This window comes from Cricetulus griseus, chromosome 2 (genome assembly GCF_003668045.3).
Source record: "Cricetulus griseus strain 17A/GY chromosome 2, alternate assembly CriGri-PICRH-1.0, whole genome shotgun sequence".
Classification (NCBI taxonomy): Eukaryota; Metazoa; Chordata; class Mammalia; order Rodentia; family Cricetidae; genus Cricetulus; species Cricetulus griseus.
Window position 1 is genome coordinate 165551935 of NC_048595.1, and position 12110 is coordinate 165564044.

The window sequence follows — 12110 nt, forward strand, 5'->3', positions numbered from 1 at the left end:
CTTGGGAACCAGGGAGAAGGCGAGATGTGTAAGCAGTTAATGAAGGGACCAAATGAGGGCTTGACCATACCTCAAAGGCCAATGGGAGGGGATGGTGAACTGACCAAGGTAACCTGTTTTGCATTAAGCTAACTCCATTTTTGTGCTTCACCCAGTGGCTCCTTGGCCCTGCTGTGTTGGTATGGACAGGGATGGATTATGGCACTCGGGAGCCAAAGAATACTGAGTGTTACAGCTCAGATGGGAAGGTATTCTGGCACTCAGGAGTCACAGAATACTGAGTGTTACAGCTTGGATAGAAAGGTATCCTGGCTGGCACTCGGGAGCCAAGAAATACCACGGTCACAGTACGCATAGCAGCTTACAGCTTTGCTTCAGTGAAAGGCTTCCCTGGTGTATCAGCTCTGCTCCTGCAGGAGCGGGCTTCCTGGCAAAGTTGTTACGATTCTGCCTCACCCCCCTCCCCCTGCCCCAAAGAGCCGAAGTTCCTCTCTACCCAGGGTCCTCTCTGGTCTCACCCAAACCTCATTCAAGAGATTTATTGGGAGAGAAGGATCCAGGAAAGTGGCTGCTCTATGTCAGGATGGCAGAGTACAGCTGGGCAGCCTGAACAACCACAAGCTGAACAGACACAGAGTTTATATAGGGATTTTTATGGGGTGGAGTTTTTCCAGGGTGAGGTTTGGTCAGATTTCAATCCCTGAGTTTAGGATGGCTAGATCTGCTCCAGGATTGGTTAGTTTTCTGCACAGGTTTAGGGTCAGATTTGGCTCTGGTTTCAGGGCCAAAGTATGTTTCTTTCACTGGTCCTTTTTAGCCTTTTGCTTCTAGTTTTAGGGCCAGGGTGTATTTCTTTCACTGGCTCTGACTCCAGAGACAAAGTGTGTTTCTTTGGCACTGGTTTTCAGGGTCAGGGTGCATTTCTTTGGTTCTAGTTGCACAACCAGTATTCTTCAAAGCAGTTAGGCAAGGCATTATTCAATAACTGATATGCAGAGATTAAGGTTTGAAACAAGAGATAGTATGACGAGATGAGATCAGTTTTGTCAAAAAAGGGGGGAATGAAGAGGGGCTTCTTTGGAAGGGCTTAGTCACAGGAGAGCCAATAGCAGGAGTTTTATCCAATCTGTATGTAGTTCTTGGGAAAGTTTGATAAGAATATTTTTGAGAGAATGATTAGTTTGTTCAGCTTTGCCTGAAGACTGGGGATGGTAGGAGATATGGGTTGTTAAGGGCTTTGTCCAAAGTTTTTAGATTAGAAAGGTAAATTCAGGCTCATCTGATTGAAGGGAGGTTGGAACTCCAAAAACGGAGGATGATCTCCCTAAAAAGGAGATCAGAAACTGTTTGTGATCTTTTATTAGTGATGAGAAAAACTTCTAGCCATCCTGAGAAGGTATCTACAAGGAAAAAAGGTATCTGAAGCTTTAAACTGTAGGCATGTGGGAGAAGTCGAGTTGAGCTGCCAGTCTGATCCAGACAGGGATCCCCTGGCTTGATGAGTGGGGAAAGGGAGACTCTGGTGCCTGGAGGTAGGCTTAGACGTTTTGCAAACTTTTCAAGAAATAGTGATAGTCTTTAAATGGGATAGATCCTCAGAGGTAGACTATAAATAGGTTTCAGTAAAGTGGGACAAAGCCTGACTCTTATGGTGAAAGACCTGGTGCAGATAGGAAAAAGTTTGTTGAGTATCTGGAGATGGTGATGGAGGCATGGGTTTCGAAATGAGAGAGCCTTGTGACATGTGATGGGAACCCAGGCTCCTTAGAGTTGCAGCTCTAGCTGCCTCATCAGTTCAGTTATTTCCCTTGGAAACAGAACTGTCCAAGTGAATTGGGTAGAAATATGTGTGTCTGGGTCAGTCCAAGTAAAGGCAAAGATATTCTGTGACTGGGGATCCAGAGGAATAAAAAAGAAGGCATCTAACATGAGGTCACTGACAGAGAAATGAAAGGTTTCTGAGGGGATGGTAGAGAGGAGAGTTTAAGGATGAAGGGCAACTATTGCTGAGTTGATAAGTTGGAGATCCTGAACCAAGTCGTAGGCTCCATAGTATGAGGTTATTAAAGGGGAAAGAAGTGGGGCGCAGAAGATTGTTTCTTAGGAAGTCAGAGTAGAGTTTAAGTCCCCTGAGACTTTGGAGTGAAAATGGATATTGAGCCTTGGTTATATATTTGGTGGGGTTTTGTAGTCAAATTGCTGAGAGGGGTTTTGGGTGTCCCATAGCTGAGGATCTACCTGATAGGCTGGTAAGGGTAGAAGTGTGTCAGTTGTGTAGTTTGGAGAAGAAGAAGGGGAATGGCTGGCAAGCCCGTGTAAAGTGGATGGGGGGGGAGCAAAGGAAATAAAGGCTCCCATTTTGGCTAGAAGGTCCCTTCCCAGCAATGGGATGGGACAGGTTGATATATCTAGGAAGGAATGGGTAAGGGAGGTACAGCTAAGTGGTGGGATTTGGTGAGCCTGATAAGGCTGCCCCCCTATTCCATCAATAGAGGAACAAGGAGTGGTGGGTGTCCAGAACTTCATCAGGACTGAAAAGGTGGCTCTGGTGTCCAGAAGGAAGGAGATGAACTGCCCTGATACTGTAACTACCCGAGGCTCCCTGTCAGAGATGGTGGTGGTCAGGCCAAGGGAGCCCAGACCCCCTCGATTATTAATGGTGAGACCAAGGAAGTCAGATGATAGGTGTGTAGGGGACACCGTAACCACACCTGCTCACAGGCGTGGACCTGTAGCTAGCCCCGAGTAGGTGTGGTTACCGTGTCCCCTACATAGGTGATCTGGGGCTGATGTCCTCATGCCACAAGGAACATGGGGGCAATCAACACTCCAGTGCCCTTCTTGATGGCACCTTGGACAAGGTCTGGGTGGTTTATGACAGGCCCTAGACCCAGTGACCCTCCCAACCACATTTGAAACAGGTACACAGAGGTTCTTGGGCTTTAGGAGATGAGGGAGCCTGGGCTTTTGCTTTAGCCAGATGAGAGACCTTAGCCATCATCAGGTATTTTTGTTTTGGGGCTTTTCCATTTCTCCCATGGTACACCTTGAAGGCCACAGTTAAGACTTCTGACTGGAGTCAGGGGGCCCTTTTCTAGACATTTAAGTTTGTCCCTAATATCAGGGTAACTTTTGGGAAAAAAGTAAGTCATAAAGAGCTATTGTAAGAGGGCCTTTGTAGGGCAGTCTGAGAATTGAGATGGGTTTTAGTACTTTTCCTGGATGACCCCTGGGATCTTCTCATAATTTACTATCTTAAGGGCAGCCTTGTAGAGACCAGCCAGGAGGCAAATTAAAAATCGCTTCCTAGCTAGGATGCCCCGCTGGGGTATTATATTCCCATTCAGGGTCCTGGTCAGGGACTGCCATAGCCCCAACTAGGTAGGTATTCTCAGTTTGGTGGAATTCATCTGCATGGGCCCTAGCTTGCTCCCAGACTTGCCTGTGCTCCTCTGAGAGGAGATTGTTGGCAAGAATCATATAAACATCATGAAAGGTGAGGTGATATGATTGGGTAATATATTGGATACCTAATTGGTATTCATAGAACAAGGCCTTATAGGTGATAGTGGAGTACTCTGATGTCGCATAACCAGCCCTGTCTGAGTGGGCAGCCTTTTGCTGAGGAGGCAGAAAGGGAAACCAGAGGGGCTGGAGAGAAAGAGAAGGGACTGCTGGTTGAGGCTGATTAGTGGGGATTCACTATCGTGATAGAAAATAGTGGAGGAATCATCTGGTTTGGGCTTCATAGCTAACAGTTGTTTCCTCCTTTGTAGGTTTATGAAAAAATGACATACCACGTGGTTCCTTTAAGATACCTTAGCAAAAGGTTTAGAGAACAAAACCAAAAGCATATGAGATGCGTAGCAATAGTTCCCACTGGGAACATTCTGTCCCTTTATTTTATTTTGCTCTCGTTTCTGTCACACAGCAGGTGGCTCTCCTGACTCGGCCTTGCTGTGATACGGTGTTAGGGGATTGCAGACCCCTGGGAAAGACCACTCAGACTCAATCAAAACCAATTTGTTGAATTTTATTAAGTTGGCCAGCTGACTGTGAGAGGTCTAAACTTCATTTTACAAGCTGAGTCTAAGATTCAGTTTCTTAAACAAAGGGCTATTAATCAACTGAGGGGCCAGACACCAGCAGGCAAGACTAATGCCATTTTAGGGTGGGCACCATCTTAAGAAACTGCTGACCAGACCCTGAACCCAATTCCCAAAAAAACCACAAATATTTAAAAGTTGCTCTAGAGCCTCCACATCCCGCTGGATCAGCCTGACACTGAGGAAATAGACATCTTATCATGGTCACCAGATGTCTCAATAGGTCACCAGTTCTCTAACCAAAATTTCCAAATGCTTACTTAACCCCAGGGCCAATAGACCCAGGAAGCATCCCCCATGAACCAATCAGAAAACGCCAAGGCTTGCACTCCCCTAGCTTGATGTTTTTCCCTTAAGAAGCATCCCCCCAATGAACCAATCAGAAAACGCCAAGTTTGCATTCCCCTAGCTCATGGGGGGTGTTCCCTTTATAAGCTCACTTTCCTGCTGGTTGGGGTCTCCTCTCAGCCGCTCTTCTCTCCAGCTGCTTCGGAGTGCTGCTGGATGGCCAGAGTTTGTTTTTAATAAAACCCTGTGTGTTTGCATCAGTACTTAGCTCTGTGGTAGTCCCACATCCTGGGCATAAGACAGCATCCCTGACAGCAGGAACTCCTGAGTCAGCCCCACAGTATTTCAAAGCAATGACCAATTAACAGTAGTTCTACAGCCCCCCTTGAAACTTGCCCAAGTATATCCAAAGATTTAAAAAAAAAAACAACTAAAACTGAAGCCTATCAAAAATGTACTAATATAACTGCCACCTGCTTAACCAATTATATTTAAGATGACATAACTCTTCCTGAAATTCCCCTAGCTATGCTTAAAAGAAGCCTGTGTGTACCTCTTGGGGGCATCATCTTGTACAAATGGTGACCATTACATGCTGATTGTTTCTGCAGAATAAATGTGCTTTGTTTTTGCATACTATTTGTGTTTGGGGTCTTCTTTAGCATTTCACATTGGGATAAGAGACTGCAGCCCAGGCTAAAAGGGGAGGGGAGCTTTTAAAGGCAAACCCCACAATTACTTCATATTACAAAGAAATATGTAGCTATGTGTACTTTGCTCTTGCACACAGCCATAAGCATGTTTACAGAAGTCAGTACAAGCAGCTAATCATTTCACAGCAGTTACACATTGCTGGGAAGCAGGTAAAGGAATTATAATAGTTAGAATTCCCTGGAATCATTTACTAGATTCTGCTGATAGACTGGACTCCTAAGATGGCTGTCTTGAGCAGAATGAACTTGCGTAGGCCACCGCATCCTCCACTGTCTCTGGATCATGTGGATCAAATCATTCACTCATTATTGTTGGGCTAAATATTGATATTGGACCTGTAGAACCAATGTCTTAACCACACTGATGGTTTTTGTATATGTAATTGTAATTAGACAGTTTATGATATGATAACAAGGCCTATGGTGACATCAAGAAGTAACAAGAGAAAAAGTCTTGCAGTTAGGGTAGTGAGCCAAGGGGACCAGAAGAAAAATGATTGATTGATAGCAGTTAGAGGTCTCCCTCTGGCGCTCTGATCTAGATTTTGTTTTACCTGGGCTAAAGTTTCCCTTCATGACTTCTGAGTTATTAGCATTAAAAACAGCAGCTTTTACCAAAGATCTCTTTGCTTTAGGAGTAAAACATCTAGTCCTTTACAATTTTGTAATATCATCTCAGGGAGTCTACTTGTGTTTTTTAGCTGGCCTATGGAGATTCAAAGGTTGTCAAAATCTTGGTGTGTTTGAGACATCAGAATTTGAAGGTTCTGATTCCTTAAGGCTAATGCTGAGGTTCCTCAAGCTGTTGATCCACCTTATTCCTGTCTTTGTAAGAAGGGGAGTGAGAATGGCTGAGCCCACCCTCCTGTTTATATTGATGATTCCATCAGTCAAAGTGGAGGAGAGCAGGGGTGTGGTGATATTTTGTTTATGATGTAACAAATTTAGCTTGCCTAAAGATCAGAGTGCAAAGCTAGCCATAGCCATAGAGGCCACCCACTGGTGGCACACACTTTTAATCCCAGCACTCGGGAGACAGAAGCAAATGGATCTCTGTGCGTTCAAGACCACCCTGAGCTACATGAGAGTGAATCAGTCTAAAAGAGAAACAGAGTTCACACCTTTGATCCCGGCATTTTAGATGACATGCCTTTAATCCCAGCACTAAGGAGGTGGAGACAGGAATGATCTAGCTGGGCAGAGGAGAGAGAGGAATATAAGGCGGGAGGAGACAGAAACTCATTGCAGTCTGAGGTTTGATGGAGAGCAGTGCAGTCTGGAGATGCAGTCTGAGAACAGGATCACCCCTTCTGTCTGAGCATTGATAGAGGTGAGAACTCCCAAGTGGCTGGCCACTTTGTCTCTGCTCTTCATCTTTAACCCCAATATCTGCTCTGGGTTTTTATTGTTCTTACCACACAGGGGGTCCCCAGTGGAAGTTTTATAGCTACTAAGGAAAAGATATCCAGGCTGTCAGGAGCCCAGGATTACCACAAAGTCACATCTCGGGACAAACCACACAGGAGATTTATTGGAAGGGAAAAACCCAGGAGGATGGCTGCCTCTACTCAGGTGAGAGGCAGCAGAGAACTGAGCAGAAAACAGGGTTTTTATGTTGGGTTGGGGGGAAGCACTTTCCAGGGTAGAGATTTCAAGCTAAGGGATTGGTGGGTTTTCAAGTCCAGAGCTTGGGCTTTTTACTCTATAGGGCAGAGCTTGGCTGCCTGTATCTAGACAGGATGCGGCTGGCTATTAACAGCCATTACAGTGTTCCGTTAGAGGAGCCTAGTGGTTGGAGGACCTTAGGGATAGGGCCCAGCCCCTCAAACACCTCATTCCCCCAATTTTTGTTTACTATTGATAAACAGTTGGGTAGGGGGATGACATTATCATTATACTACTTCCTGCTGAATGGGGCCATCAAAGTCTGTCCTTGACCTTCAGAGCTTGGGCGTCATCACCACCTCTGGCTCCATAGATAAGGGCTAGTAATTCTGCAATAGCAATTGATTAAACATCTGGTTAGAAATCTTTTGAATCTGATGATAACTCAGAATGAAAGGGCTGGGGCTCCTCCTAGACCCCTGGGAGCCCTTGTTTAAAGTGTTGATAGGAGGCCACTGAGTCCAGTTTCTAGTGACTTACTGGGGTGGAACTCTCCCACCTAACCTCTCCGCCTCCCCTGGGGACCACTGTTCTGAAGAAAAGTCTCTACTTGGGCCACTAGCATGGTCAGGAACTGCTACCCCACAGCTGGATGCATCTTCAGCCTGGTCACAAGTAAGCCATTCCTCTGTTGTTGCTCCAGAATGTTCTTTCGCTCTTCTGTACCACAACCTCCATGAATTGGGCATCACTATCACCTTTTTGACTCAAGAAACTGAAATCTTTTTTTTTCCACCTGCATATCAAGTTCTGTTTAACCTCTCCTCAGAAGACTTTCTGTTTCCCCTGATTTTCACCAGCTGAAACCCATGATGCCCAGAGATCTACAACAGGGATTCCACGGGTGTGGGCAGAGACCACCTTCCCACCCACCCAACTTGGTGGCTTGTAACCACAAGTTGTGATAAATCTACTGGTCAAAGCCCTGCCAATCTGAGTCAGACAGTATCCTTTAAGCTAAAACACTAGACTAGATATTTTTCCACATATCAAGAGACATTAAAAGCTAACATTCCACCCTATGCGAATCAGCCTGGAATGCACTTTTCCTCCTTGTCCATAAACTGGGAACTTGAGGCCACTATCTGGTGGTCAAGGAGCTCTACATAGTCAATAAGCATAGGGAAACTATCCATCCCCATAGTCCTAAATCCCCATGCTTTACTCAGCCTTCTTCCACCCAGTCATCAAGGCTATATTGTCTTAGATATAAAAGATGCATGCTCTCTGTTCCTTTGCCACTTCAGCCCTTCCTTGCCTTTGAATCAACCCACTCTGTCTCTGGTGAAACCAGCCAACAATGGACGTGAATATTCCAAGGGCTCAAAAAGTACCCTCAATTGTTCACGGAAGCTCTTCGAGAACAATGAACAGACTTTGGGACCTTCTATTCTAAATCAACACTTCTCCAAAATTGTCTATTACCTCCTATGGGCAACTGCCAACCCAGCCACTTACCTTCAAGACACCTAAGACCTACTTCAGTTTCTTAAGATTCTGAGGTACCAAGTCTCAAAACAAAACAAAAAGAAGAAAAAAAAAGGTTAAATTTGCGAAATGGAGGTTTCCTACCTGGTATAAAATCACTGCAGCTCAAAAAGGAAACCACCCTCCAGATCCCCATTTCTCAGACCAAAATCAGCTATGCAAACTTCTGGTGGTGGCAGGTTAATGCTGTTTTTGGATCATTTGTCTTGCCAAGATAGCAAGGCCTATCTGTTTGACCACTACAGCAGGCCAACCATGAAAATGGACTGAGAGAAAACCAAGCCTTTCATAACATAAGGATGCTCTAACCTAAGCTCCAGCTCAGGCCTTACCTGAGGTGACAAAACTGATCCATCCTCTTTTTCATTCATGAGTTCTGGGGGGGTGAGGGGGCGGGGGTCACAAAGGGTGTGCTTACCCAGACCTAAGGACCTTAGCAGAGACCAGAAGAATACCAGTCTGAATGCCTGGCTTCTGAGTGGCCACCCGACTGTGTGTCATAGCCGCTACCAGCCCTATTGGTAAAGGGCGCTCACCTTAGGCCAGGGCTTACTCCTTATGGAGATCCTTTTCCAGGGAGTGAATGCCTGATGGATGTCAAATGACCACGTTTCCAAATAGAGTCTGCTTCTCCATCTCCCCTTTACAACTGTTCAAAGTCTCAGCCCAGCAACAGTGATACCAGACAGACAGTGAACTGAAAGTACTCTTAAATAATTGTGAGGATCTTCTGGACATATTTCCCAGACTAGCTTCCCAGACCCCCACCTCCACCCAAACTTCTTGCCTGAGGCAGACATTGACTTGTTTACATGTGGAAGCAGCTTCATAATGAATGGGGCTTAAAGGGCAAGAACTGTGTGACCACCCAAAAGGATATTTTCACCCAGGACCTGCCCCTGGACAGCTTCGAACAAAAGGCTGAACTGATTGATCTTGCCTAGGCTTCTCTTGGGGAAGGGTAGCAGGGTAAACATCTTCAAAGACAGCAGGTATTCCTTCACCAGCCTTCACACCCATGCCACAGTCTATAAGCTAAGAGGGCTTGTAACAATGTCTTTCCACCGAAGCCACCTGAGCCCTGCTGCTATGTGGGCACTTTCTGCCAGGCCGCCTGAGTTCTGCCTGCCGCCACGTTAAGGTCCCAAGTAACACAGAGAGACTTATATTAGGTACAAATGCTGCTTGGCCAATGACTAGGATTTCTCATCTGCTAGCTCAGTCTTAATTATCATAAATCTATATATTTTATAAGACTTATCAAGGATGCCTTTCGATGGTGCCCTCTCTTGCTGGAGAATCAAATGGCAACTCCAGAGCAGAGACCAGGAGGAAGAGCAAGAGAAAAGGGACAACTTTCTTCTTGTCCTTGCTTATATGAGTCTCCCTGCTATGTCACTTCCTGCCTGTATCACAAGACTTCCTTTTACTACATTTCCCAGAATCTTCCTTGACTCCTAGTCCTGCCTAACTTGCTGCCTCATTGGCCAAACAGTACTCAGGAGACTCACCTAGAAGCTACCAAACTGAGTTACTATCTTTTAAATAACAGATCTGCCATGTTCAAAAACTGACTAGCCTGCCAATCTTCTTCTGCCTTTCATATGCTCAGGTCAACTCTAAAAAGGGGACCAAAGTGTCCCGCGCGATTGTCTTGTCGGCAAGAACGACATAGGACACTCGGATCCTTCTGCAGTAAAGCTTTAATGCATCTTGAGAGGAAGAGCATAAGCTTACAGAGCGGAGACTCCGAACTCCCAAGAACCCATCCCTTATAAAGGCTGGCAACCGTGGCCTCGGACGTGTTACCCCATAATTGGCTGCAGCTCATTGGACCATATGATGCCATGGGAGAGGCAGAGACCAAGGAATGGAAAGTTACCCAGCGCCTGCACAATAACTTGTTTACATTCGGTGCCTGCCAGATGTAGGCGCCATCTTGTAATGGAGAATGTAGGGACAGCTCCCTACATCTCCCCCTTTTTTATTAATTAATGATAAGGCTTCATATTTTTACAAGCAAATAGGTCACCCATATGTTGAGGGATAGAGGCAGAGGTTGTACCTTCCCAATCAAACATTAAGATTGTGTACAAAAGTCGCCATCAGGCTGTTAGCTTGACTCGAAGCGCTCTCAACCTGTCCTCTGCTGTTTTTTTGGGAAAGGGAGACTAGGGCAGGCAACCCTTATGCAGGACAACATGCCTCCCAGAGAAGCCTGTATACTGGGCAACTCTCTGTGCGATGCCTTGCTCGACATCCCTCATGGGCTGCTCAAGCCAGACACTCTACCCTGTGCAATGAGCCTAGGCTCCGGGTGTGTAAGAGCTGTCTGGCCGGCGGCCTATTGCTTAAGTATTGTTAACCAAATGTCAGTGGAAGACCCTTGTTCCAAAGCTATAAGCGCTTGGGCGATAACCACCTTGTCTCTCTTAGTTTGAGTCCTGAGCCTATAGACCAGCCAGAGAAGCAACACCAATCCGCAGCAAACGGCTGCACCAAACAATCCCATCCCCACCCATTCCTTAAAATAGGAGACAGCTGAAGCGATCTATGATGACAATCCCTCCGTCAAGGACAGGTCAAGGTGCATGGAGTTAATCTGGATAATAGGGCTCTCAACTCCCGGGGAGAGGGTGGAGTTCCGACTTTTGAGGGTCCGAAGGGGCTCTTCGGGTGAGTCTTTCCGGGATCCACAGGGGATTCTCTTCATCCTGTGGAAAAACACATATAGCTCCCCTGGATCTTATGAGAATAGGATCCGGGCCTCTCCAAAGACCAGTTAAGATATCTTTTCATTTTACCATTTCCTTTGGTCTTTTAGGTTCTGAGGTCTGGCGCTTGGCCGCAGTATGGCCCTGAGCGTCAATGTTTAGAAAATTAAGGGTAAAAAGTGCCATGGATATTGCAACTCTTGGCACCGAGGGTAAGGATGCTCCCATTTCCTCCTTTTGTTTGATTAAATAAGACTTAAGTGTGTGATGGGCACGTTCCACAATGCTTTGTCCTTGAGGGTTATAAGGTAGTCCAGTCAGATGGGTAACCTCCATCTGTCTGTAGAAGTGTCGGAACTTTTGAGAGGTATAAGTCGGCCCATTATCTGTTTTTAAGAAGCACACAGGTGGCTAGGTAAAGTCTTATTTCTGTAATACAGCTGAACTTAAAACTATATAGAGCTACATTATATTCCTTAAACAGTAGCTTAACTTCTTTCTGAGGCAGGGTTTTTCTGTGACTTTGGAGCCTGTCCTGGAATTCGATCTGCCGGACCAGGCAGGCCTTGAACTCATAAAGATCCATCTGTCTCTTACTCCCGAGTGCTGGAATTAAAGGCGTATGTCGCCAATGCCCTCAACTTAAAGGCGTGTGTCATCAACACCCTGAGCTTAAAGGTGTGTGCTACCAACATCCTAAACTTAACTTCTAAAAACATAAACTGTAATATCTTATAATAGATCAGCATCTTTTACAAAACAAGAACTTTACATTGTCAGGCTTTGCTTAAAAATAATTCTAAATTGAAGCTCTTTAAGTACAAACATTAATAAAAAACATTAAAAAAAACTGGTTTTAAAAAGAAATTTAAATTCCCTTAAGGTCTTTCTGTAATATATAGAAGCATTAACATTTTAAATCTTAACTGAAAAACTTGTTTCTAAGATGGTACCTCTAATTTCCATGTGGTCACCTTTAGTCAAGATGGCGGTTTAAGTATCCTTTTTTTAACTTTAGCAAAATGGCTACCGTCAGTCATGTGACCAGCTACAAAATGGCTGTAACTTGGACCCTTTGCTTGTAATAGAACTTAGATTATACCAGGAAATAGAACATTTTAAAACAAGTATACATA